Source organism: Nycticebus coucang, chromosome 22 (assembly GCF_027406575.1).
Source record: "Nycticebus coucang isolate mNycCou1 chromosome 22, mNycCou1.pri, whole genome shotgun sequence".
NCBI lineage: Eukaryota > Metazoa > Chordata > Mammalia > Primates > Lorisidae > Nycticebus > Nycticebus coucang.
In genome coordinates this window covers 52,892,581-52,918,038 of record NC_069801.1, presented here as the reverse complement: position 1 = coordinate 52,918,038, position 25,458 = coordinate 52,892,581, and the positions used below count along the sequence as shown (strand labels likewise).

At 41.0% G+C, this 25,458-nt stretch overlaps 1 non-coding gene across 1 annotated transcript; it reads right to left on the bottom strand.

Annotated features, from left to right (window-relative positions):
* Positions 1-7,127: 7,127 nt before the first annotated feature.
* Positions 7,128-7,264, bottom strand: LOC128575707 (small nucleolar RNA SNORA2/SNORA34 family). Its single transcript, XR_008377118.1, has one exon. It is a non-coding gene; the product is annotated as a small nucleolar RNA SNORA2/SNORA34 family (small nucleolar RNA).
* Positions 7,265-25,458: the final 18,194 nt, after the last annotated feature.

The window sequence follows — 25,458 nt, the reverse complement described above, 5'->3', positions numbered from 1 at the left end:
CAGAAAATGCTGCATCCATGTCAGCCTTATCCTAGGGTGACTTCCTACACTGACTGGACATCTAAATCATATTTAGATGCACAGTTCAGTGAACTTTGAAATCTCAGGAAAAAACCTACAGTAAAGTCTCTTGTTAACCTTACTTAACACAGTATTTCCCAAACATATTTGGCATGTAACATCTAAAAACTAGAACACTTCTACACTGCTGGTGGGAATGCAAACTAATATGTTCCTTTTGGAAAGATGTTTGGAGGGATTCTAAAAATACACCTGCCACTGGATCCTACAATTCCTCTAGTAGGTATATATTCAGAAGACAAAAAAATCACATTATAACAAAGATATTTGTGCCAGAATGTTTATTGCAGCCCAATTCATACTTGCTAAGTCATGGAAGAAGCCCAAGTGCCCATCGACCCACAAATGGATTAATAAATTGTGGTATATGTACACCATGGAATATTATGCAGCCTTAAAGAAAGATGGAGACTTTGCCTCTTACATGTTTACATGGATGGAGCTGGAACATATTCTTCTTAGTAAAGTATCTCAAGAATGGAAGAAAAAGTATCTAATGTACTCAGCCCTACTATGAAACCAATTTATAGCTTTCATATGAAAGCTATAACCCAATTATAGCCCAAGAATATGGGGAAAGGGGAGGGGGAGGGGAGACAAGAGTGGGGAGGATGGGTAGAGGGAGGGTAATTGGTGGGACCACACCTACGGTGCATCTTACAAGGGTACATGTGAAACTTACTAAATGTAGAATATAAATGTCTTAACACAATAACTAAGAAAATGCCATGAAGGCTATGTTAACCAGTTTGATGAAAATATTTCAAATTGTATATAAAACCAGCCCCTTGTACCCATGATTGCATTAATGTACATAGCTATGATTTAATTAAAAAAGTAAAAAATAAAAACTGCATATCTGGACATGTAAATGTAACAACTGCATTTCCTAGAAGTCCTAGAGCTAAGGCACCACATGTGACCTAGGGTATGCTAAGCAGACACACTTAAATATATTTTAGAAAGAAGGGGAAGCAATAGGAAGAACCTTCTGGAAAGGGAAAATGGAAAGGTATTCAGTTCTTCTGGAGAAGCTGAAGCAGAAGTTGTGGAGACCTGTCTGTGTGTCCTGGGGTCCTTTGGCCGGTGGCATCAGTGGCAGTAGGGATCCTGCTAAAGTCTCACTCCAGGACATGTACTTACCACAACAGCAGCCCTGGTGTCACCCAGGGGCTTGTTAGAAGTGAAGAAACTCAGGTCACATTCTAGACCAGTGTTTTTCAACCTTTTTATCTCAAGATGCCCTTAAACCTATAGTTAAACGTCCATAGCACACTCAAATTGTGTTGATTAAAAAAAAGAGTAAAAAAAAAGAATTATATTTACTGTGCTTTGAATTTCTTTTGGAAATAATTTAATTAATGATCTATAAAAATGTTTGTGGCACACCTAAGATCTTCTTAGGCACACCAGTGTGCCTCGGGTTGAAAATCACTGCTCTAGACCTACATATTAAGAATCTATTATATAATTAATCGGATTTCAGAAAATCTGTGTACATATTAAAATTTGAGAAGCACTGTACCAGAAGAGTCCTATGGTCCCTTCTTATGCTATTGCTAGATGTCTCCACTGGCTGCACTTTAGCACTTGTCATTCAGTTATTTACACTATTTCTGTAAAATTCTTTGTGTTCAAATTAATAAGTGTAGATTCTATTATTTGTAACTGAAAAGTTTTGATCATACAGGATGATCATAAAATTTGCATGCAATTAAATTGTACCTGAACTTTATGGCCACCCTATATAATCCCAAAATCTTTTGGGTGGAGGAGCAGGGGACTGAAACAGGTGACACTTTTGAAAGCATTTTTGTAAAGCAGCAGAGAGGAAAGGCCACTTAATATAATGTGGAACCAGAGTTTGGAGAGAAGTCTACTTTTATTCTCTTGTATCTGTTGCTCATAAAGGCAAATGGAGCTTTGCATTTGTAAATGTAATTTGCAAATGTAAAAATCCTCAACTCACAGAACTGGATCGTGTTTGAAACAATCTGGCAATTTTCAGTGCTTCCATGCACTTTGCATAAACATTTATTTGTCCTTACAGAAACCTTACTTCATGTGTGCAAACTGTCTTGGGCGGTTACAGAAAGATGCTGAGTTCATGTGTTAGAAACTGACTTAAGCCAGTTGGGTTAAATATATGTCTTGGAATGTTTCTGGTAGAAAATACAGTAGAAGCTCTGTAAGCTGACCACCTAGGGAACTGTAATGAACTAGTCAACATATGGAGGTGGTCAACATAAGGAACTAGGACTATTGTACTGACAAGTACATGTGGTGCTTGTCCACTCTATGAAAATCAGGTCAGCTTAAGGAGATGGTCAGTGTAGGGAGGTGGCCAACTCCGGATGTTGTAATAGGCTCAGAGTCTCAGGTGTAGAGTATTAGCTGCCTAACCTTGCCACCAGGTTATACTGAAAGCTAATCTCAGACCAAGTTCTTCCTGACATATAAACATTTCTTCAAAAACAAACATATTCTTAGCAAAATGACAACACGGAGTTTACACACACGTTTTCTAAAGTTGATACAGGCAGTTCCTAAGTTATAAACATCTGACAAATACAACTCGCACCTTCAAACAGAGGCTATTACAGTTAGTTCCTGAGTTGCTAACATCCAACTGTCATAGGAATAGTTAGGAACGGGGCTGTTACAGGTAAGAGGTGAACTTCCAACTCTCACTTAGGAATGGAGCTATTACAGGTAATAGGTGAATGTACCTGTTCCAATTTACATACAAATTCAACTTAAGAACAAACCTACAGAACCTATCTTGCTTATAACCTGGGAATTACCTGTAAAGATTGTTGTCTTTACAGGTGCTGTAAATAGCATTTTGCATAAGAGGTACCCCCCCCCCAAGGTAAACACAACCTTTCTAGAGATAGGGTTCCGTGATCCTTAAAATTAACAGCAGCCATCCAGAATCCCTCTTCACCAATGGATAGGAGCATTTAAGGCTAAAGAAATACTTTGGCATCATTACTAAAAGTCTAGGCTATCGACCTCTCTGAAACCTGACATCCTGCTAGGCCAGCATGGGGAGAATGCAAATGTAAGAACGTGGGAAAATCTGTAAACTATTTTAGCTAATTCTAATGGTTTTACCAGTGAGAGACCATTTCTAACAATCATGCTAATTAGCCAACTATCAATTTCACCAATTAAAAACATGTTCGATCATTGATAAACCAAACACAAGCATACATTGAGAAAAGAATCCCTATTTAATAAACGGTGCAGTGATAACTGGTTAGCCACCTGTAGAAGACTGAAACTGGACCTGCACCTCTCACCAGTTACAAAAATTGACTCTCACTGGATAAAAGATTCAAATTTGAGACATGAAACAATAATTCTAGAAGAAAATATGGGAAAAACTTTTAACAACATTGGTCTGGGAAAAGACTTTATAAAGAAGACCCCCTTGGCAATTGCAGTAATACCAAGAATAAATGAACAGGACACGATCAAACTAAAAAGCTTCTGCACAGCTAAGGGCACAACAACTGGAGCAAACAGACAACCTTCAGAATGGGAGAAGATATTTGCATACTACGAATCTGACAAAGGGCTGATAACTAAAATCTACAGAGAGCTCATACTAATCAATAAGAAAAGAGAAAACAATCCCATTTATAAGTGGACAAAGAGATGTGAACAGAACCTTCTCTTAGGAAGACAGACATATGGCCAACGAACACATGAAAAAAATGCTTGTCATCCCTAATCATCAGAGAAATGCAAATCAAAACCACCTTGAGATATCCCCTAATCCCAGTGAGAATGGCCCACATCACAAAGTCCCAAAGTTACAGATGTTGGCATGAGTGTGGAGAGAAGGGAACAGTTACACACTGTTGGTGGGATTGCAAACTAAGACAGCCTTTTTGGAAAGAAGTCTGGAGAATCTAAAAGTACGCCGCTGATTTGATCCCACAATGCCATTACTAGGTATCTACCCAGAAGAAAAAAAGTCATTTTACCACAAGGACATTTGCAGTAGGATGTTCATCACAGCTCAATTCATAATCGCCAAGATGTGGAATCAACCCAAGTGCCTATCAACTCATGAATAGATTACTGAACTGTGGTATATGTATACCATGGATTGCTATTCAGCCATAAAGAAGATGGAGACTTTACATCTTCTTTTTACCTGGATTGAGTTAAAGAACTTTCTCCTTAGTAAAGTATCTCTTTTCTCCTTAGAAAAGCAAGTATCCAATGTACATAATACTAATATGAAACCAATAGATAAACAACTACATGCCCACATGAGAGAAAAAGACAAATTAAATTCAAGTGGGGCAGAGGGAGACAGAGAGAAAGGTAGAGGAGAGGAGAGAGGGGAATTGGCAAGCTCTCATCTAATCTGTGTAATATGAGGGCGTACAGCACATCCCCTGGGTGAAGGGCTCAGCTACAACTTTAACTTTACCTAACAAACACAGTGTAGCCTAATTGTTTGTACCTTCATATTAATATGAAATAAAAAATAAATAAATGAATTTTTTAAGAGAAAAAATAAAACACACATGGCATTAACTTTACTAAAAATAACAAAGCTTTGGAATTGATTTGAGATACTGCTGTAGTAGCTGCCTGTAGGATACAACTTCTTTGATGTAATGCCAGCTGGTCACCTCTTTAATACATACCTTTTATTAGAATGCTTGGACAGGCCCTTGGGTTGTGACTTCCAATTTAAGGGACACATGCATAATTTCACATTATTTATGGTAGCAAAATTACAAATAGTTTAGAAGTATCATTGTGGGTTTGTTTGGTACACGTATAGGACAGTGCTCTGGATTAACATAGGATCCAGGCTAGGTACTGAAGCCTAGAGATTAAAAAAAAAAATACACAGAAATTCAGGCTCGCATCAAGGAGGGCAGAGTCTGCAGAAGACACGCCATGAAAACATAGTGGACACAATGGCAGGCATGAGAGGGGTGGAATGAAGTGGGTGGATTGCCCCCATCTTGAGATGTACCCCCCCAAAGTGACATCTAAGGTGTGTGTTAAGGATGAGCAGAAGGTGACTGGTCCATAAAGGGAGACAAAAGTTGGCCATGATGTGAATGTACAAATGATGAGTGTGTGCTTTAAAATCTCCCCTAGTCTTGGTGAGATGAATAAAGCTATGTATTATTTACCTGCTATTATCCCTCCTACTCGGCTCCATTTATGGGTACAAAGGAATGAAAGGAATTTGTGTAGCAGGATTCCGTGAACTGGAGCTGACTGCATTAGGTTCAGAATATCAAAGAACCTTAGAATTGTCACCGCTGCACTGAAGACCATCAGCTAAGTGTACATTCTTTTTGTTTATCATGACTGGATGGAGTTTTCCCCATTGGAGAGGAGGGAATGCAAAGGTTTCCACCCCTTCATTTGTTTTCAGTTATTTAAGACATGCAGTTCCTCAGACCCACGGTTTTTGGCAATGTGTTCCTCAGAACATTCTGTGACTTACCAAGTCATTGGACAAAGTGCTCTGACTTTCTGAACTTCTGAAGGGATGATGGTATTGATTTTCATTATTATGAGAGATCAATTAAATGATTTATATAAAGCACCTGGTCCAGGGCTTGCACATAATAGGAACTCAATACATGGTATCCGCAATATTATTAATGACATTAATAACTGTATAAATATTCTAATTTTTTGTTGACCCTTGACACTGCACAGGTGAGCAGGGGAGATTCACTTAGGGTATAGGCAGCTCAAGACCAGGAGTCACTGAGCCATTGTTTCACCCTGGTTCCTGAGTTTCTTTTCAGTTTTGGAACTGAGCTCCCAGTCACCTTTGTGTGGGAGTGACCCAGTTTGGCCGCCCTAGCAAGGATGCTGTGTGGCACAAATCCTGGAGCTGTCCAGTGTTCAGGCTGACCCTCTGATCCCCTGTTGTTGCTGGCAGTCCTCCCCACTGCCCATCTTCAACTTCCTCCTTGGCCTCTCATGCTCAGACCCAGGGCATCTCCTGCAGAAAGAACTTCCACTGCCTGCCTCCCTCACTGCCTTTCTGTTGCATCCCCCATCCACAGAGAATTACTAAGGACCCCTCCTTTCTTCCTCAGTCCAAAGAGCACACTCTTTAAATTTGAAAAGTCTGGCATGCAATCCTGGTTGTGCATGGACAGGGTGACCATGGGCAAGTTGCTTCACCCCCTGAGTTTCTATTTCCTCCATTGCAGGTTGGGGATAAAACCAGTTCAAGAACTGTTGGGAAGGTCAAGGGAGCAGATGCATTTAAAGCATTTTACACCGTGTTGGTAGTGGGAGATAGTCAGGAAGTGGGTTTTATTGTTTTTATCATCATCATTATTATTATTTTTATTTAATATAATATTATTATTATTTCTATAATAATAACTTCTCTTCTGGCTAGACTGAAAAAAATCCATACAGGTTTATTCTTTTGAAGTTATAAGGAGGAAACCAAAATCTACTTTTTAAAAATCTTTCATTAGCTCATTTGTCAATTTCTCTCGCTTCTCAGCCACCACCACACAAGCCAGAGGTCTGGGTCTCTGCATGCTACTCCCTGAGAAATGGCCTTAAGTGTGTGACACTGAGCATTTAGGCCTGCACGACTGATTAAATACATTTTAAAGATGAGAAAGCCAAGCCGCAGGGTACATGTGTATGTGTGACAGCTAGAACTGGAATAAGATCAATCCTTGTAAGGCATTGTGGTCTAGGGTTTAGAATGTTTTAAAGAGTGAGTTTTAGATTTCAACCCACTGAACCTGTCAGAACCAATAGCCACAGCATCGATGGCCCTGAGAGGTTGACCTTTCCATCCTTCAGTCTTTTTTTTTTTACTGTAGAATTATCTTTTTATTTTGGGTAAAAACCCACAGTCATTTTGGGGAGCTGTAATTAAGATTTAACAACATTATAATTCTAAAAAATAACTTAAATATCCTTGTGAGATAAATATAGTAATATTTTATGGGTATTTTGGAACCCAACAGTATTAAGACTACAAATCACACTAGCCTACATCTATCACCAATGACTCATACTGTTTCTTTCTAATGAATTGACCATTATATTTCCAAAGTTCTGAAATGGCCAACAGACCATAGAAAGATAATTCTTTAGGCTCCTGCTTGAAACCAACAGCTTCAGCAAACTGCTGGCCTTGATTCAGGGCCAATCCATCCTTCAGTCTTAAGGGACAGAGGTGAGCAGATGGGGAAGAGGAGAAGGATTAAGTGTTCACTTAACCAAAGGACAGATCTAGGTCCCTGGCCTGAGAGAGATGGGGAGGAGACTTGGCCATAATTAATTCCTTTCTCCCAACCAAGCCCCAAAGGCCTTGGAGAAAAAACATAATAGAAGGTAACCCTGGAAACAGAATGACATCGGGGTGTGGGAACTGTGGGATCTGAATGGAGACAGGGAGCAATCCTGGGGGTGAGGTGACCAAGTATGCCTCAGAAGGAACCACAGTGGTTTGCCCTGACCACAAAGTGAAATGGAGATTTTCCTCTGTCTTTGTTTTTCCCATCACCCGATAAAACATATTTGTGCAAATATTGTTTTGCAGTCACAGTCATTAGTCATTTTAGCAGGTTGTTGACTTTTCAGAGAACCTGGACATGAAGGGTGGAAGGAAGGCAGAATTTGAAAGGACTTCGCAGATGCCTACATTGAGATGCTTCCACCAGAAGCCTATTTGCCACTGGTAGTTAGGTTGGATGATGCAGAAGTAAGACTAGATGACTAGATACCACTGTGTTCCAGGCCCGTTATGGGGACCTTCCTACATGCTGTTAAGGAGACTCATAATAACTGTAGGTGATTGCTATTTTCATGTGCAGGAAGTGTGCTCCTGAGGAAACCGATGTGCTCAGAAGACCTGCCAGCACATGGTTCCAATGGGGTCTGACTCCAAAGCCATTATGTCCCCCACCCCCACCCCAATAACACTGCAATTGGAGTCAAATCCTTGGGGACGTTAGAGTCTATCTATCACAAAGTAACAGTACCTTTGGTGCAACCCTCACTTGGTAGTTATTTCAGAAAATGTTGCCGGATTTGTACTTTCAACATCTTTCTCTTCTATTGTGTAGGGCCCCCCTTCCTTCTCCCCATCATATTCTTTCTCTCCACTTTCATGCGAATTTCAAGGAAAATGATCTCCGTATGTTTTCGATTCATTTGCACTTAACTCATCAAAATATGATTTTGAAAGAGAGTGGATTTGCAGAGAAGTATATTTTAGAGCCCTTTCTCCCTGGAAAACAGGATGTCTATTCTGGCCAAAATCATAAAAACTTCAAACTTTAAGTGTTAGGGTTCAGCTTAAGACATAGAAATAAAGGGTTTTGAGGGAGCTGTAATTTTAGACTACCACCTTGTTGTAAGCCAAGTATTTGAGGATATGAGCCCACATTGGTGCTATCAAATGAAAGCTTTTAAGTGCCCAGTGAAGTAGATGTCTTCTGTTACCATCATCATTGTGAAAGACATCGACATTATGGGCAAAACAGTGTACGTATTTTAGAATTGGAATGGATGTCAGAAGTCACATCACTCCAGACTCTCAGTTTGTGAATGAGTAAGCTGAGCCTTAGCAGAGTATAGGTTAAATGAAAAGTCACAGAGCTGGACTCAAACTCCTGGTTCCCAGACTTTAAGTTCATTGCTCTTTCTAAACCGTTTCCTCATCTTAGTGTAAAAAACAAACACACTCACACACATTATTTTGATTTTACTAAAAATTTCTCTGAAATATACACCGTCATAAAATTAGATGCTGCACTAAAAATAAAAAAAAAAATCTTGTCTCTAGACTAAAAAAAAAAGTCCCAGATTGTATATCATCATGAAAAAATGACCATAATTTACTTAAGAAAATAACTTTGGAAGCTCACCCACAGTGGATTACATCATAGCTGGTAGTAAGTATTTCTTCACACACAAAAGGTGGGAAACTAATAGATTAAAAAAATGACCAATTTGTGCCACGGTGCCTTATATATATATATATATATTTTTTTTTTTTTTTAATGATAATAGCAACAATAGCTGTAAGTACTAATGCAGAGGTGAAATGCATGTTATTTTTGAGGAAGGGCTCAGTAGTCACAGAGCCAGATCTGGATGTGTAATAACTACGTGACCCTGGATAAGGATGTTCTCTGTTATCCCATGCAAGTTTAACCTCTGTGTAAGTATCTTTAAACTGGGATTAATAGCAATACTCATCTTATAGTGAGGATTAAAGAATTCACATAGGCACATACCTCTAACATGTGGACCAGGAATAATGACTTTCAGGACATCGAGCTCTTACCAGGCATCAGGGGCCCTGCTGAGCCATTTACATCAGTGACTTATCTTAGTCTTTACAACAACACTGTCCAGCAGATGTTATTATTACCCTCATTTTTCAGGGGAAGAAACTATGATTTGGAGCAGTGGTTCTTAACCTTCCTAACACCGCAAACTTTTAATACAGTCCAAAGGGGTCGCGACCCACAGGTTGAGAACCGCTGATTTAGAGAGATTAATAAGGGGCAGAACAGAGGATTCAACTGAAAGCTGATTTCATAGCATGTCCCTTTAACCACATCACTGCATTTTTAAATTAATACAGTATTATATAATTTCATTTAGCTATCACAATTTCCTTGTGACATAGGTACTATTATTTCTAACTTATAGGTGAAAAAACTGCCCTGTCATTCAGAGTTTAACATCGCAGGCAAGCTCTCAGGCCATTAACTAGCAACGTGAGGACCAACATCCAATTTCCAGAGCCCAAGTCCTGTGATCACCCCAGTGTGTCCTGCTGCATCTCAGGGAAAGTTTGATCAAAACATGGCGTCCTGGAAAGGCTGATAAGAAATATCAACACACACACATCATGTTCCAGGGATTGATTGAAGGCTGGGTGCCAACCTCGCACTGGAGAGCATGAGATCCTATCTGCTAGTCACTTGTCACTCTGGCCTCCTGCTGAGCAGTATGTAGCTATTAATTGTTATCCCATCTTCCAACTTGAACCACAGGCTTTTTACAGTTCCAGCAAGTGATCAAAATTTGATCTTCCCCAGAAAATTAGAGTGGCTTCTGTACTCTAGCCACTTGGTCTAGACAAAATCTTATAGGAAGATCATTTCCTGTGGCGCCAGTGTGCGTGGCAGACCCTGATTAGTGATTTTCCTTCACTTTTACACATGGTAAGAACTCTTTCTCATCTCAGCTCTCACTTCTATCCTTGCTATGTAGATTTGTTGTTACTAGGAGTTGGAGAAGAAAAGGAAAGAGTGGTCATTTTGTTCCCTACTTTAATTAAATGAGTATTTACAGAGCGTTTGCTTTGTGTCAAGCCAATGCTAAGTGCTACGGGTGCTGAGATAAGTAAATGCAAATTCTTTTACCTTCTCTCATGCCTGTTTTGATCCGAGTCAGGTCAGAAAAATAAAACTACCCAGGAATGTAATGGAGAGAACATAGCATGAGAAACTGGTGATAGATTTGGAAGAGGTGAAAGGGAAAGTGGGGACAATGAGACAAACTAGAGACTAGGAACCTAGAAGAGAAAAAGTTGCTTCCATGCCTAGGTCCTTAGGGGCCAAGGGAAATGAGAGAGTTCTGAGAACACAGGAAAGAAAAGCACCAACAGAACTGGGAATGCAGTGAGGGGGTGCCACAAGAATGTTGTGACAATAGAGGTGACCTTGAAGGAGACACCTTCCAGAATAGAAAAAGAGAAGTAGAAACAGGCTGACACCTTCTCTCCTCCCATCCTCCAACCTCCTGGTAGTGCCTTCCATTGCCAAGTGACCCAGAAACCAATGGGAACAGGTGTCTGGGAATGAAATTTCCCAAGGGGCAGCTCCCTGCAGTACAAGGACCAGTGGGATTAGAAATGATGGTGTAAGCCTCAGACTTCTCCATTTTCTTTTCTCCATCCCAGCCATATTCTATCCACATACCTTCAAAATCATGATACACCAAAACAGTATGATACAAGAAAAAAGTCTGTACCAGCTTTAACCTCAAACCATTCAGTTGCTTTCAAAGTCAAGACTATGTGTGCATAGCCCTCTTTGATTTCATCCTTCCTTTTGCTGCTGTCTCACCTTGAGCAATTTCATAGTACCAGCTGCCTCCCACGAAACCAAGGTACATACGTTCTTTCCTTCCTACCTCCTTTCCTTCAGCCAGCTTTTCCTCTATCTTTTGGTTTTTCCTCTCTTTACACAATGTTTATTTATTCAATAGACTTTTTTCTTGGGTCCTATCATGTGTCAGGAACTGTGAGAAAAACAGAAGACATGACCCTTGCTGTCAGAGGGATTCTGGTCTCTTGTCCCTCATACCACGCTAGATCCAGATGAGCCAGGACATTTATATAGAATAGACAGAACAAGAAGAGACAAAGAACACAGCTGTCCCAAAGATTAATCTAGGGAATCAGGTTCAACTGTCAGTGTCAAGAGGTAAGCACAGATCAGAAGGTGTACCAGAATGCTTATTGCAGCCCAATTCATAATTGCTAAGTCATGGAAAAAGCCCAAGTGCCCATCGATCCACGAATGGATTAATAAATTGTGGTATATGTACACAATGGAATATTATGCAGCCTTAAAGAAAAATGGAGACTTTACCTCTTTCATGTTTACATGGATGGAGCTGGAACATATTCTTAGCAAAGTATCTCAAGAATGGAAGAAAAAGTATCCAATGTACTCAGTCCTACTATGAAACTAATTTATAGCTTTCATATGAAAGGGGTGGGGAGGATGGGCGGGGAGAGGGTGATTGGTGGGACAACACCTACAATGCATCTTAGAAGGGTACATGTGAAACTTACTAAATGTAGAATATAAATGTCTTAACACAATAACTAAGAAAATGCCAGGAAGCCTATGTGAACCAGTGTGATGAAAATATGTCAAATGGTATATAAAACCAGTGTATGATGCCCCATGATTGCATTAATGTACACAGCTATGATTTAATAACAAATAAATTCTAAAAAAAAAAAAAAAAAGAAAGAAAGTAGAGATAAAACTAGTGTGAGAAGGCCAGTTATCAATACAGGGGACTGAAGCAAGGTTGGTAAAGGCACTTATAATAAGTAGACTGGCACAAGGTTGAGTTCATCTTAACTCACTGCATGGTTGGTTGGTCTGATTTAAAGGCATAGGGTTGGCCTTACCACTCAGAAGGTGGTAGAGATTGTCTGAGCATGCATGTTCCTTTAAGCTAGAGGTCAAACAACTTTTTCTAAAAGGACCAGATATTAAAATTTTAGGGTTTGCTGGAAAAATGTTCTGCTGCAAATGCTCAACTTTGCCATTGCATATGAAAGTAGCCATAGACACTATGTAAACAAGTGGATACCACTGGATTCCATTACAGTTATGTTTAGAAACACAGGCATTGGCCTGTAGGCCAACTTCTGCTGAACCATTAGACCTGTCTCCTTGCCTCACTGCTAGCCCCATACAGCTCATATATTATCCTCAGACTCAATTCAGAGGCCTCGTCTTAATTATTTTGCCCATGCTCCCCAACCTGTTCCTGGTTTTCACTCCTCACCTTATCATCATTCATTGATTGATGGGTGATGATTGGTGTTAAAGGTATTGCTTCATTTTTTGGAACTAATTTTTGGTCAACACTGCCCCTTCCTACTTAATACTCTTTTTCCTATTTTGGAAATTCCTCTCCCATTAACTCCGGCTACATTTACTGCACTTGTACTAAGCATCGAGAATTAAACCAGATGCTCTCTGTATATTTAATCTATGTCAAACAATTTGATGTTTACATTAACTCTGTAAGATAGCTATTATTACTATAATGCAACAAATGATGATCTTGAAGTTGAAAGGCTAAATACTTTATCCAGGGAGACCACCAGTGGATGGCATAGCTGGACCTTTAAGCTATGTGTATTTAACTACCAAGAACATTTTTTTCCCCTCTCACTACACCATTAAATAGAATCTTAATTTTTTATGGGAGCAAAAAAATTTGGCAATGGGATTCACATGATTCCTCTGTAAACATCAACAGGTGTAAGAAAAGAAAAGAAATAACTCATTGCAAATGACACAGCAATAAAGTCAGGGTATCACATCCCTCAGGCTTGGTCCTAGTCCAGTCATGAATTGGATGAGTTACTGTGGCTTCACCAAGGCTCCTCTTGACATCCCTGGGTCCTCTGAAAATCCCCTTTTCTTGTCTCTTTTTTAGAATTTTGAATAGGCTCTGATCCTATTTTCTAATACTGTATTTAGAAATTTTATAAAAGTATTCTTTTAATGGTTATTCTTAAGATTTTAACATGTGTCCAAATTTCAAATTTTCTAATAAAGTCTAAAGTCAATCAGTGTCTACATCCTGCCCTCAAAAGAGAAGTGGACCTGAGCATGTTTTAACATCTCTCTGCCAATTCTCTCCACTGCTACTGCGCTATTGGTGTCTAATGTTATAGCTCTAGCTTATTTAAAACTCTGATGTAAATATTGTTATTCTTATTGTCATTATATTATATTTAATGCTTATTTAGATTTACCAATAAGTTTGCCAATTTTTATTTCCCTAACTCTTTTTCATCTACTCCTATCTAATAGATTCTTTTTTTTTTCTTTCAGCAAAGCTCCATCCCTAATAAAGTGGGTGCAAAGTGATATCTTGGCAATCACTTGGTTCTTTTTCACATCTATTTTTAGAAAAATCTCCCTTTTTATTATTGTCATTCTTTAATTCTTTAAACATGTTAAGCATGTTTGCATTAAATTATTTTTCTGATTACTATATTCACTCTACTTCCTCATATATAAATGTTCCCATTTGTGATCCTTCTTACATGCGTTGATTGTGTCTATGTTTTGGAATTTTGGAATTCCGCTCTACAGGCTCATCTTCAGTGTAAGTTATCTCTGTAGGGTTTTCTCCAGTGTTCACACTGGGTTGTGGACTGCCTGTCTGGACTATTGTCTTGTGTCATCCTTGCCCTTACTACATTCTCCACTGCATTGAAGAGTGATGTGTGAAAATTTTATTTCCCAGAATCCTTTGGCAGAAGATCTTGGCAATCAGAAGCACTCACATAAGATCTGAAAAGTGGAAAAGAACAGAAGCCATGACTTTCCGTCCATAACTTCCACATGAAGATTCAAGAGCATCCTTAGAGAAGTGGGGTTTATCCAGTGTCTTCCAACAGCCTTCTGAGCAGCAGCCCACCAAGAATTTTCTGCAAGGACTGGATAATAAATATTTCAGCTTTTGTAGGTCCGATGAGGTCTTGGTTACGTATTCATCTTCTTGTCTTTTACTTCCCTGTGAAAAAAAATTCTTAGATGGCCAGCAGTATGGTAACAGGTCATAGCTTACTTACTCCTGCTCCAGAGTTCCACCAGGGTCACCCTTCAGGTCACTGAACTCACTGGTGGCTGTCTGCATGCTAGCTCTGCACTTGCAGATATCCCGAAATCCACAAGTGGTCTTGGGATCTTATTCCCTAATTTTTTCCCAAGGGCTATGTAGAATTCTAGATTTCTTAAAGTCACATTTGGCTTCCTGTTCAAAGCTTACAAGGTACTTTACTGGTGTCCTTGCCCAAACCCATGTCAGTTTCCAGATTTTTTATTTTCCACACTGGTGTGTCTGATAAGGCACAGTAGAAATTCCCATTTCATGCTGTGTTTCCCCCTTCAGCCAGGATAGGTAAGCTTCCTTAGTTTTGGCTATGACCTGGTATTACATACGGAGATTTTCAAAGATGGAAAGCTAATTTCAACGTCTAGGTCCATGCAGGGTATTAGCTTCGGCTCTTTGCAGTAAGCTGAGTATCAGGACCTAATCCCTCTCCAACATGAGCACCAAAACTTTCATTCCTGTAGCTTATCTGGATCCTCTTGGGAGCAATTCATCTTCAGTTTCCACTTACCACCAAGGTTCCCTCTAAATTTCTGGCATATGAAAAAACAGTTAAGGACTCTATTCCATTCACAGTAGTGCCAAAGAAGATGAAATATTTCGGAGTTTATCTAACAAAGGACGTGAACGATCTCTATAAAGAGAACTATGAAACTCTAAGAAAAGAAATAGCTGAAAATGTTAACAAATGAGAAAACATACCATGCTCATGGCTGGGAAGAATCAACATTGTTAAAATGTCCATACTGCCCAAAGCAATATACAATTTTAATGCAATCCCTATTAAAGCTCCACTGTCATACTTCAAAGATCTTGAAAAAATAATACTTCATTTTATATGGAATCAGAAAAAAACTCAAATAGCCAAAACATTACTCAGAAATAAAAACAAACTAGGAGGAATCAAGCTACTGGACCTCAGACTATACTATAAATCAATAGTGATCAAAACAGCATGGTACTGGCACAAAAACAGAGAGGTATATGTCTGGAACAGAATAGAGAACCAAGAGATGAACCCAGATACTTACCCTTATTTGATCTTTGACAAGCCAATTAAAAACATTCAGTGGGGAAAAGATTCCCTATTTAACAAATGGTCCTGGGTGAACTGGCTGGCAACCTGTAGAAGAGTGAAACTGGACTCACACCTTTCACCATTAACTAAGATAGACTCTACTGGATTAAATATTTAAACTTAAGACATGAAACTAAAAAAATACTAGAAGAGAGTGCAGGGAAAACCCTTGAAGAAATCGGTCTGGGCGAGTATTTTATGAGGAGGACCCCCTGGGCAATTGAAGCAGCTTCAAAAATACACTACTGGGAACTGATCAAACTAAAAAGCTTCTGCACAGCCAAGAACACAGTAAGTAAAGCAAGCAAATAGCCCTCAGAATGGGAGGAGATATTTTCAGGTTATGTCTCCGACAAAGGTTTAATAACCAGAATTCACAGAGAACTCAAAAGAACTATAAACTATAAACAAGAAAAGAACAAGTGATCCCATCGCAGTCTGGGCAAGGGACTTGAAGAGAAACTTCTCTGAAGAAGACAGGCGCACAGCCTATAGACATATAAAAAAATGCTCATCATCTTTAATCATCAGAGAAATGCAAATCAAAACTACTTTGAGATATCATCTAACTCCAGTAAGGTTAGCCCATATCACAAAATCCCAAGACCAGAGATGTTGGCGTGGATGTAGAGAAAAGGGAACACTTCTATACTGCTGGTGGGAATGCAAATTAATACATTCCTTTTGGAAAGATGTTTGGAAAACACTTAGAGATCTAAAAATAGATCTGCCATTCAATCCTGTAATTCCTCTACTAGGTATATACCCAGAAGACCAAAATTCACATTATAACAAAGATACTTGTACCAGAATGTTTATTGCAGCCCAATTCACAATTGCTAAGTCATGGAAAAAGCCCAAGTGCCCATCGATCCACGAATGGATTAATAAATTGTGGTATATATGCACCATAGAATATTATGCAGCCTTAAAGAAAGATGGAGACTTTATCTCTTTCATGTTTACGTGGATGGAGCTGGAATATATTCTTCTTAGTAAAGTATCTCAAGAATGGAATAAAAAGTACCCAATATACTCACCCCTACTATGAAACTAATTTATGGCTTTCACATGAAAGCTATAACCCAATTATAACCTAAGAATATGGGGAAGGGGGAGAGGGAGTGAAGGGAAGGATGGGTGGAGGGAGGGTGATTGGTGGGATTACACCTGCAGTGCATCTTACAAAGGTACGTGTGAAACTTAGTAAATGTAGAATATAAATGTCTTAACACAATAACTAAGAAAATGCCAGGAAGGCTATATTAACCAGTGTGATGAAAATGCGTCAAACGGTCTATAAAACTAGTGTATGGTGCCCCATGATCACATTAATGTACACAGCTATGATTTAATAATAAAAAAATAATAAATTTATGGCATAGGGGACTTGCTCTCCTTTGCTTTGTATGTGGGTCATGTATTTTTGAAATGTTTTATCCAGAGTTTTTATGAGTTTGAACTGTGGAGCAGGTAATTTTAGCATGTTCTCAACCTACTCTCTTGACCTGGAAGTCTAGTGCTCACATCTGTTCAGTAAGAGGGTTGTGTTTAATGATTCCCAGAGTCCCTTCGAGCATTCTGCTATTCAAGTTGCTACATCTAGGCACATTGTGTTTATATATAAATATTGCTGCCAACACTCAGATACATGTGCTGGCCTGGTGGTTACTTATCATTGAAGGAGGACCATTCATAGGAAGTTAAGCCAGCACACATTTCATATTTGGCAACAGAAAGGAAAAAAAAATGTGGCCAGTATGCTGCATGCAATGATTAAATTCATCATGTCAACCAGTGCTAATGAATCCAAAACCCACTCTCTATCATCTCTTGTTTGCAAAGGTACCATTTGTTTTAAGAAGGCAAAGAAGTCTAAAAGAGCACAAAACAAACCATATTTGGTACACGGATTCTACACTCCCCAGGTATGGTGGCCCATAAGGAGACGGATTGGAGCTCTCTGCAGCAGAAGTGCTCAGCTTCCATGTACTTCTTACCTTCTCAGTTGGAGAGTTGATCCTTTAATTTGTTTATTCACTTACCATGTATGACCTGCATGCCCATCCTGTGCCAGGCATGGGACTTAGTGCTAGGGATACATAGCAAAGTCACAACCCCACTTTGCATGGATCATACAGCCCACATGGGAAGACAAATATGTAAGATGTGTCACAAAGTTGTTGAGTGAGACAAAAGTTAAGTAAAGGGTGTCAGAGAACTATACTAAAGGAAGACCTTGACTGATTTAGAAAGTTCCCAAAGGTGAACTTGCACAAATGAAGCTCAGCCTGAATCCTGAATTCTGAGTGTTAGCCAAGTGACAATGTCTGAGCACATTGAAAGGTGGGGGTGGGGTAGGGTAGGGGGCAATCTAGAGAACAAGAGGAAGAGTGGGAACCAGAGATGCTAGCTCTCAGAATGTTTCATTGCTAGGATTTGAATGTGTCCCCCAAATTTTATGTGTTAGAGACTTAATCCTTAAGTTCATATGTTGATGGTATTTGGAGGTGGGACCTTTGGGAGGTAATTAGGATTAGATAGGGTCATCAGGGAGAGGACCCCATGATGGCACTGGAAACGTTATGAGAACAGGAGAAGAAACTCAAACTGACACAGTCCTATCCCCTCACCATAGGATGCCACTACCATGTTAGGACACAAGGCCAGATGCTGGTGTCATGCTCTTGGACTTCCCAGCCTTCAGAAACTGAGCTAAGTAAACGTCTATTCTTCATAAGTTACCCAGTCTGTGGTATTTGGCTACAGCAACAGGAAATAGACTAAAGGCCATGAACACTGGTTTTTGGCTTCCCAACAACAATGAGAAATCATCAAGAAGTTCTAGGTAAAGAAGTGATACTAATAGATAAAAAGATTGCTCTAAGCCCAGTGCTAACAGTGGAGATGAGGAGGCAAATTAGAAAGTTTTTAAGGGGGCTGAAGTGGTAAATGGTTAAGTAATTAGTGAGAACAGTGGAAGTCAGGAGAGAAAGAATGAGGTAGATTTGTAAGAGGTAGAATGTATAGAACTTGGAGCCTGATCAAATAGGGGGTTTGAAAGAAAGGAAAGAGTGCCCATTTCAGATTTACGGCACTGCATAGATTGTGGGGAAAGAGAGAGAGAGAGAAGTGAAGAGGGAGATGGAGCATGGGGCAAGGGAAGGGAGAAGGATTTGAAAAGACCTGGTTTTATGGCAGGCACCTGTAGTCCCAGCTACTAGGGAGGCTGAGGCAAGAGAATCACTTAAGCCCAGGAGTTGGAGGTTGCTGTGAGCTGTGTGATACCACAGCACTCTACCGAGGGCCATAAAGTGAGACTCTGTCTCTACAAAAAAAAAAAAAAATATATATATATATATATATATATATATATAAAATATAAAAAGAAAAGACCTGGTTTTAAATGTAGGTTTTGCCACTTCTGTGCTACATGCATATAGACAAATGACTAAATTACTTAAAATTTTGTGCCTTAATTTCTCCATCTATAAAATGAAGATGATATCAGCTTTCAATTTAGTGTTAGTGCTCAGTGAGGAGTAAACGTTCAGTGACTGTCATAGAGAAGGTGTTCCATAAATGAGATTTCTCCCCTATCCTCTGCCCAGTCAGTCTTATCTGTGAGATCCTTGGTTGAGGAAATCTTTCTGAATGATGAGAATTCAAACCTGAGGCTCAGAAGATGAGAGCTGCGCGTTATCAGTAAGTTGCTGTGTGGCACCAGATGAGTGACCGTCCCACTCCATGTCACCCAATTTTCTTCTGTGTGGTGAGGGGGTTGGTCTGGTTTGGTGACTCATGGGTACAGAAGTCAGAATGTCTGCAGGCCCCAGAGCATCTCCCAAAGGTGAGTAACCCTCTGGAGAAATATTTTGTGGGCACATGCTTGTGAGGAATGGGAAAGGCACTATGAAATCTCCCATTTCAGCTTCTGTCAGGCCAACGTGAGTCACCCTTCAGCTAGAAGCTTTCCTCAGTGACAGCAGTGACACACCAGTTGCCTTGACATACACACACATCACTCTCCTCATTAGATCTTACTGGTGAAGGAGACGTATATTGGCTTAAAACCGACAGCTTCGTGGAAGGAGAAGACAGTGCCTAGAGAAAGACAGACATGAAAATGGAAAATGCCACAAAGCAGATTTTCAGGACAGTGAAGAGAAGCAAGCATCTGTTTTCCATTACAGATGAGAATGTTTTCCTAGATAGTGTCGGGGGACTGAAGCATGGTGTCCTCAAATAAGGGGCTCATGTCTCCAGCGCACACTGTCCCAGTCAGACCACAAACTAGGCTGTGTGTCTGAGAGTGGTTGTGTGTCAAACCTCAGGCTCGAGAACCAGACAGTCGTGAGTTGAAACTCTGACACTTGTTTCCTAGCTGTGCAGTCTGCAAGGGTAATTGAATCTAAGCCCCAGTTTCATCATCTTAAACTAGAAGCAGTCATCACAACACCTTCCCCAGAGGTTTCTCGTGAGGACTAAATAAAGGAATGTGAGCAAAGGAATTAACATGTGAGTGTTAAAGTGTCTGGTGAGGATGCTGCTGCTGATGGAGACGGGCTTTGGGATGCAAAAGATTCAAGACCTTGTCAAAGGAGGAATTGTTACATTAACTGAGGGTGCTTGGTTCAGGGAAGAGAATGTGCAGACCTTATGATCAGAGGTGTGAAAACGTGAGGGATCAGACGTCATGGGTCACACCTGTGATCCTAGTCCTCTGGGAAGCTGAAAGAGGAAGGTTACTTGAGCTCAGGAATTCATGACCAGCCTGAGCAAGAGTGAGACCCTGTCTCTATTAAAAATAGAAAAAATTAGCCAGGTGATGTGGTAGATGCCCATAGTCCCAGGTACTCAGGTGGCTGAAGCAGGAGGATCTCTTAAACTCAGGAGTTGGAAGTTGCTGTGAATTAGGATGAGGCCACAACACACTAGCCCAAGCAACAGTGAGACTCTGTCAAAAAAAAAAAAAAAAATCCAGGCATGGTGGCTCACATCTGCAATCCCAGCACTCTAGGAGGCCGAGGCAGGTGGATAGATTGAGCTCAGGAGTTCAAGACCAGCCTTGGCAAGAGCAAGATCTTGGCTCTAAAAAAAAAAAAGAAAAAAAGGAGCCAGGCATTGTGGCAGGTGCCTGTCATCCCAACTACTTGGGAGGCTGAGGCAAGAGAATTACTTAAGCCCAAGAGTTTGAGGTTGCTGTGAGCTATGATGCCACAGCACTCTATCCAGAGCTACAAAGTGAAACGCTGTCTCAAAAAAAAAAAAAGATAAAGAGCTACATTGGAGAAGAAAATAGACTTATAGGTAGGGTTCCGCTCCAGATGGAGAATTGGATTAGGTGATGGTTTTTAATGTTCCTTCGCATTCTAAGATTGTGGGTTTCAGTGGAAAGCTAGAAATAAGTCACTTTCTTTTCCTCTTTCACTTAGTCAATATTTACAGCACATGTGCCGTTTTTGTCAGGCACATAAAGATAAAGAAATAAATGAGATGTGGTCTTGGCCCTCAAGGAGCCCACAGTCTTATCTGATATCTGCAAAAGCACTGGACAGACAGCCAGTCCTGATACTTGGTTTCCATTTCAAATCCACATTCTAGCATTAACATTTTGTATAAAGTCACTTAGCTTCCTTAGACCCTCTATAAAGATGGGGCTCACATTAGCTTTAAAAAATTACAGTTATTTTGAAAGTCAAGTGAAGTAATAAATGTGGGCAACTCCTTGAAATTTGTAGTGACAGGAGTGGGTTAGGTGCTAAGTGAGACTTCTCTTGATTTTCACCAAGAAATTACCACCGAGACTTAAAGATGGAAGCAAGGAGCCTCTATGTGTTCCACATTAACATTTTAAGGGAGAGAAGTGCCAAGTTTGGGAGCCAATATCCTCCTAAGAGAGCTTATTCCCAATTTCACAGTAGAGGAGGGCTGGGAAAAAAAAAGAGGGAGTCACACTTCATGTTGCCAAGGTGTTTCCTCTTCTCAAAGGACAGGGAAAACAGATTAAAGAAAAGTGCTTATAAAAACTGGAGACGCTCAGTTTGTGGCCCCTCCACTCAGTCAGGGAGCTCTGCTATCTGAGATGCTCAGCCCGTGAGTGAAGCGTAGGGAGAGAGAAGGTGGAGGGACCAGACCACCAGAGGACAGCCTGTAAGGACATGGGACCTCCCCCTCATCAGAGAGTGGCTGGACTTGAGCTTTTGTTGCACCCTGAAGGTGCCCCAGAAGCAAGGGGCTGTCGCTGCCCTTTGTGGAGTACGGGTGGGAAGAGAGGTGGTCAAATACAAACCAATGACTCCCAGTCAGGACGCTTATAGAGAAGACCCCAGCACAGCCCTGTGAAGAACCAAGAAAAACACCCCCCACCCAGTGAAAAAGCCACAACTTAGAAGTGTTTTCTGCTCATTAAGAGGGAGCCAGTGGCCAGCCAGTGTTAGAGGAGCACCAAGTCCAGCCAAGAGGAACTGCAACCTTTCCTGGGATAGTCAGGGATGAGGGGACAATGTGCTCTTTCCTTCTGTCTGCAACTCACTCCAGTTTCTGATTGCCAAGAGAAAAGAAGGGCAGAGGAAATGTACAAGGCCTGCCTTTGGTGAGGGACACATCCTTTCTGGGGCAAACCTGCGAGCAGGGAGCTGGGGGAGTGTAAATCCTGCAGGTGCCCCCACTGGCAGAAATCAGGGATGAGGACACTTGCTTGTGTTGTCAACCTTTCAGGACAGGGTAGAAAAGACTGTGCGTGAATACCCAGCCTGTCCCTCAACTCTTCCCTTTGGTCAAGTCCACCTTGACTGAGATGAGTAGAAAACTTATTTCCTAACACCATTCTGTTCGCATCCGGCTCTTGGTGATTAACATTTAGTTGCCAGCATCAGATATGCTACTTGGAAGGCTCTGCAGACATTCTCCAGGAATCAATGGAAGGGAGGTGAGCCAACATACCCCCTGCCTTCACCCCTCCTCGAGTGGGGTTCAGCATTAGTGTCTCTGCTTTGCTCTGTCTCAGTGGGCTGTGATTCAGTGATAACCCCAGACAACTTTCTCCCAGTTCTCAGAAACACCTTTGGGGAGTTTTTGTGACTCCCCTTCTGGATAGCTGTGTTTGGCTTAGGAATTGGGGGGTGTTCATAAAAGAGATGGCCCTTGTGTTTGCTCCTTCTTTATCCCCTGATGTCCTGCATCTGGCAGGATTCCTGGATTTCCCTGAGGTCATGCAGCACCTAAAGAACTAAGAATTGAATAAATTAGGCACTGAATAAACATCTGTTGAATAGCAGAATAGAAAGTAGCAAAACTAGGTCTGTCTGGGCCTAAAGCTACTTTCCACTCTCCTTACAGGATATTGCATCTGAGGCAATTTCCTTTGGGCTCTATCTGAGGCCATCAGGAAGCTCCCTGGATGACAGCAGACCACTTAGACTGGGCACCAGGTCAGACCAGCCTGGGCCAGCAAGGTTTGCACAAGGTGGTTTGTGTGAACAAGTTTGTATACAAAGACCCAAATGCAGCTCAGCACCTGGGGAGAGCCAAGGAGCTCTGAAGGTGTGTGTGTTGTGTAATTTACACTTGTGGCATTCCTACACACTATAGTGGGAAATTTACGGATGTGGAATTTCAGAATTCTACCAAGAACCCTGCACTCTAAGTGACCACATTGATCCCCACTTTACAGGCGAGGGAATTGAGACTCACAAGAGCCAGAATCACTTACACACATACAATTAGTGTCAGAGCTGGAATTCCAATTCAGGGCCATCTGATTTGAAAGCCCATTCTCTTTACACCACCCCTCACTATGCTATAAGTTACCAAATCATCTCCACCCCTGGGGTGGAATTTCCTTAGCCTCCAAGAGAAATCTAGATGGTCCTAAGACATTCGTTCCCCTAACATGTATTTCTGACTATTGCTGCTGCTGTTGCCATTTGTCAAAAGGGAAGGTTCATTCACGCAAGTATGTGACTGTGTCTCAGAAAGGAATCTGGGGCTCTTCTGCGTACTGTGGGTTTCACCGCTGGAGCTGATGATTTTGTGACAAGAGTGTCAGGAAGAGCTTGGAATTCCCAGGTCCTTTGTTTCTAGAACCAAAGAAAGGAGTGTGGGACCAAGTTGGTGATGGATCAAACACATATGCACTCAGGCAGTTCACATAAGCAGTCTTTACTGACAAGGCAGGAAAACAAAGCAAAAGCACATCTCAAAATGTGCTGGCTGGCTCTGTCTCTGGAGGGGAGACGGCCCCGGAGTCTTCACTCATCTCTTCTGTTGCGTCTATGGTTAATCATAGGCGAAGCAGTATGAGAAATACTCTTTATCCTTCTTAGAATGAGGTGGGAACGTCTTAGAACTGAGGGCCCTCCCCCTTTCTAACCTTATAGGGTCACTTCCAGGGGTTGCCATGGCAATTGTAAACTGTCAGGGTGCTAGTGGCTGTCATTTTTACCATGCTACAGAGGCTGAGACAAAAGGTCCCACTGGGTTGTGAGTTCCAGGTTCTGTACCTGTTCCAAGCCTGAGAAAGTCCCTAACCTCAATTTTCCTTCCCTGTGGGTTAGGTGATAGACCTTCAGGGATGGTCATTGACCAGCTCAAGTTTGCTCCCCGTCTGTGGTGAACTGTGAGCCTGCACCCGCTATCTGTCATTAGCAAGAGAAGAGCCTCCCTCCACCGCAGGCACCAGTCTACAGTCCTTTCGACCTGTAGGCTGGAGGTACCGCAGATTCTGCCTGTGCTCCTCCCACGTACCTTGTAATTTTAAGGTCAACAGACTCTCACATACCAGGGCTGCATTTCTTTCTTCTTCTATGAACAGAAGATGACATTGCTCAGTGTGCCAGAGAGGAAGGACCGAGGGACTAAGTTGCATTTCCCTGCTGAGGTAGCAGACTTCATAACACACCCCTTTGTCCCTTTGTTTCTCTTCTACTTTGCTACCCTTGCTGTCATCTGAATGACTCCATTTGTATTTGAATCTTTCTCTCAGGGTTTGCTGCTGGGAGAGCCCACATAAGTGTCCTGGTTTCATCTTTGACATTTCCTCTTTCAGGACATGTCTAAACTTCACTCAGGGTAGAGCAATTGCTTTGGTCCTAGGGTCAAATTCACATAGCATGGAAAACAAAAACAAAACAATGCTACTGTTCTCTGATTTTATTTATTATTATTATTTTTTTTTCCCAGAGAATTTGCAAAACTGTGCGGGCTAGATTCTTCACCAAGATGCAGCAGTGTGGGCTAACTTGGCTGATCATGCGCTCTCTGACTCTTTTTTTTACAGCACAATCTGGAGACATTTCTGCACACGCATTCGGAACGTTCTTGTTCTCTCTCCTGTTCTTATGCCACTAATACCATCATAAATACCCCCACTTAGTTTCGAAAAATCCAGCCTCCTAATCCTTAAAGCCATTTCGTTGTTGCTAATGCCAGTCCCTTGCGCTGGTTCTAATACTTCACTTTCTCTGGCTATGTGTAAGGGATTTTCTGATGGTGCTGGAAGGCGTGCTGTGAGATAAAATCCCAAAGGTATCTGGTTTCTATTAAAATCAAGTCTGTAGGATTAGAAGTTTCTTAATGCATAATTATGAAATGCACAACACCAGATGTAGTCACCCATATCTTCTTTCAAATTCCTCTTTTCCTAGTATTACGCAGCTCAGGGTTTCCATGGGGAAGAAAAACTTCTGAATCTTAAAGGCAACTGTCAGTTGATGTTCCTGAAGTACACTCATGATACCATCCCTAGGCCTGCATCTCTTTGGAGTCTACTTCATATCCTAGAACCAAGTGCTACATGCCCTCGTGAACTGCAAAGAGCATGGGTGAAGCTAAAAGGGACCCTGTATGACAGATGAAATGCA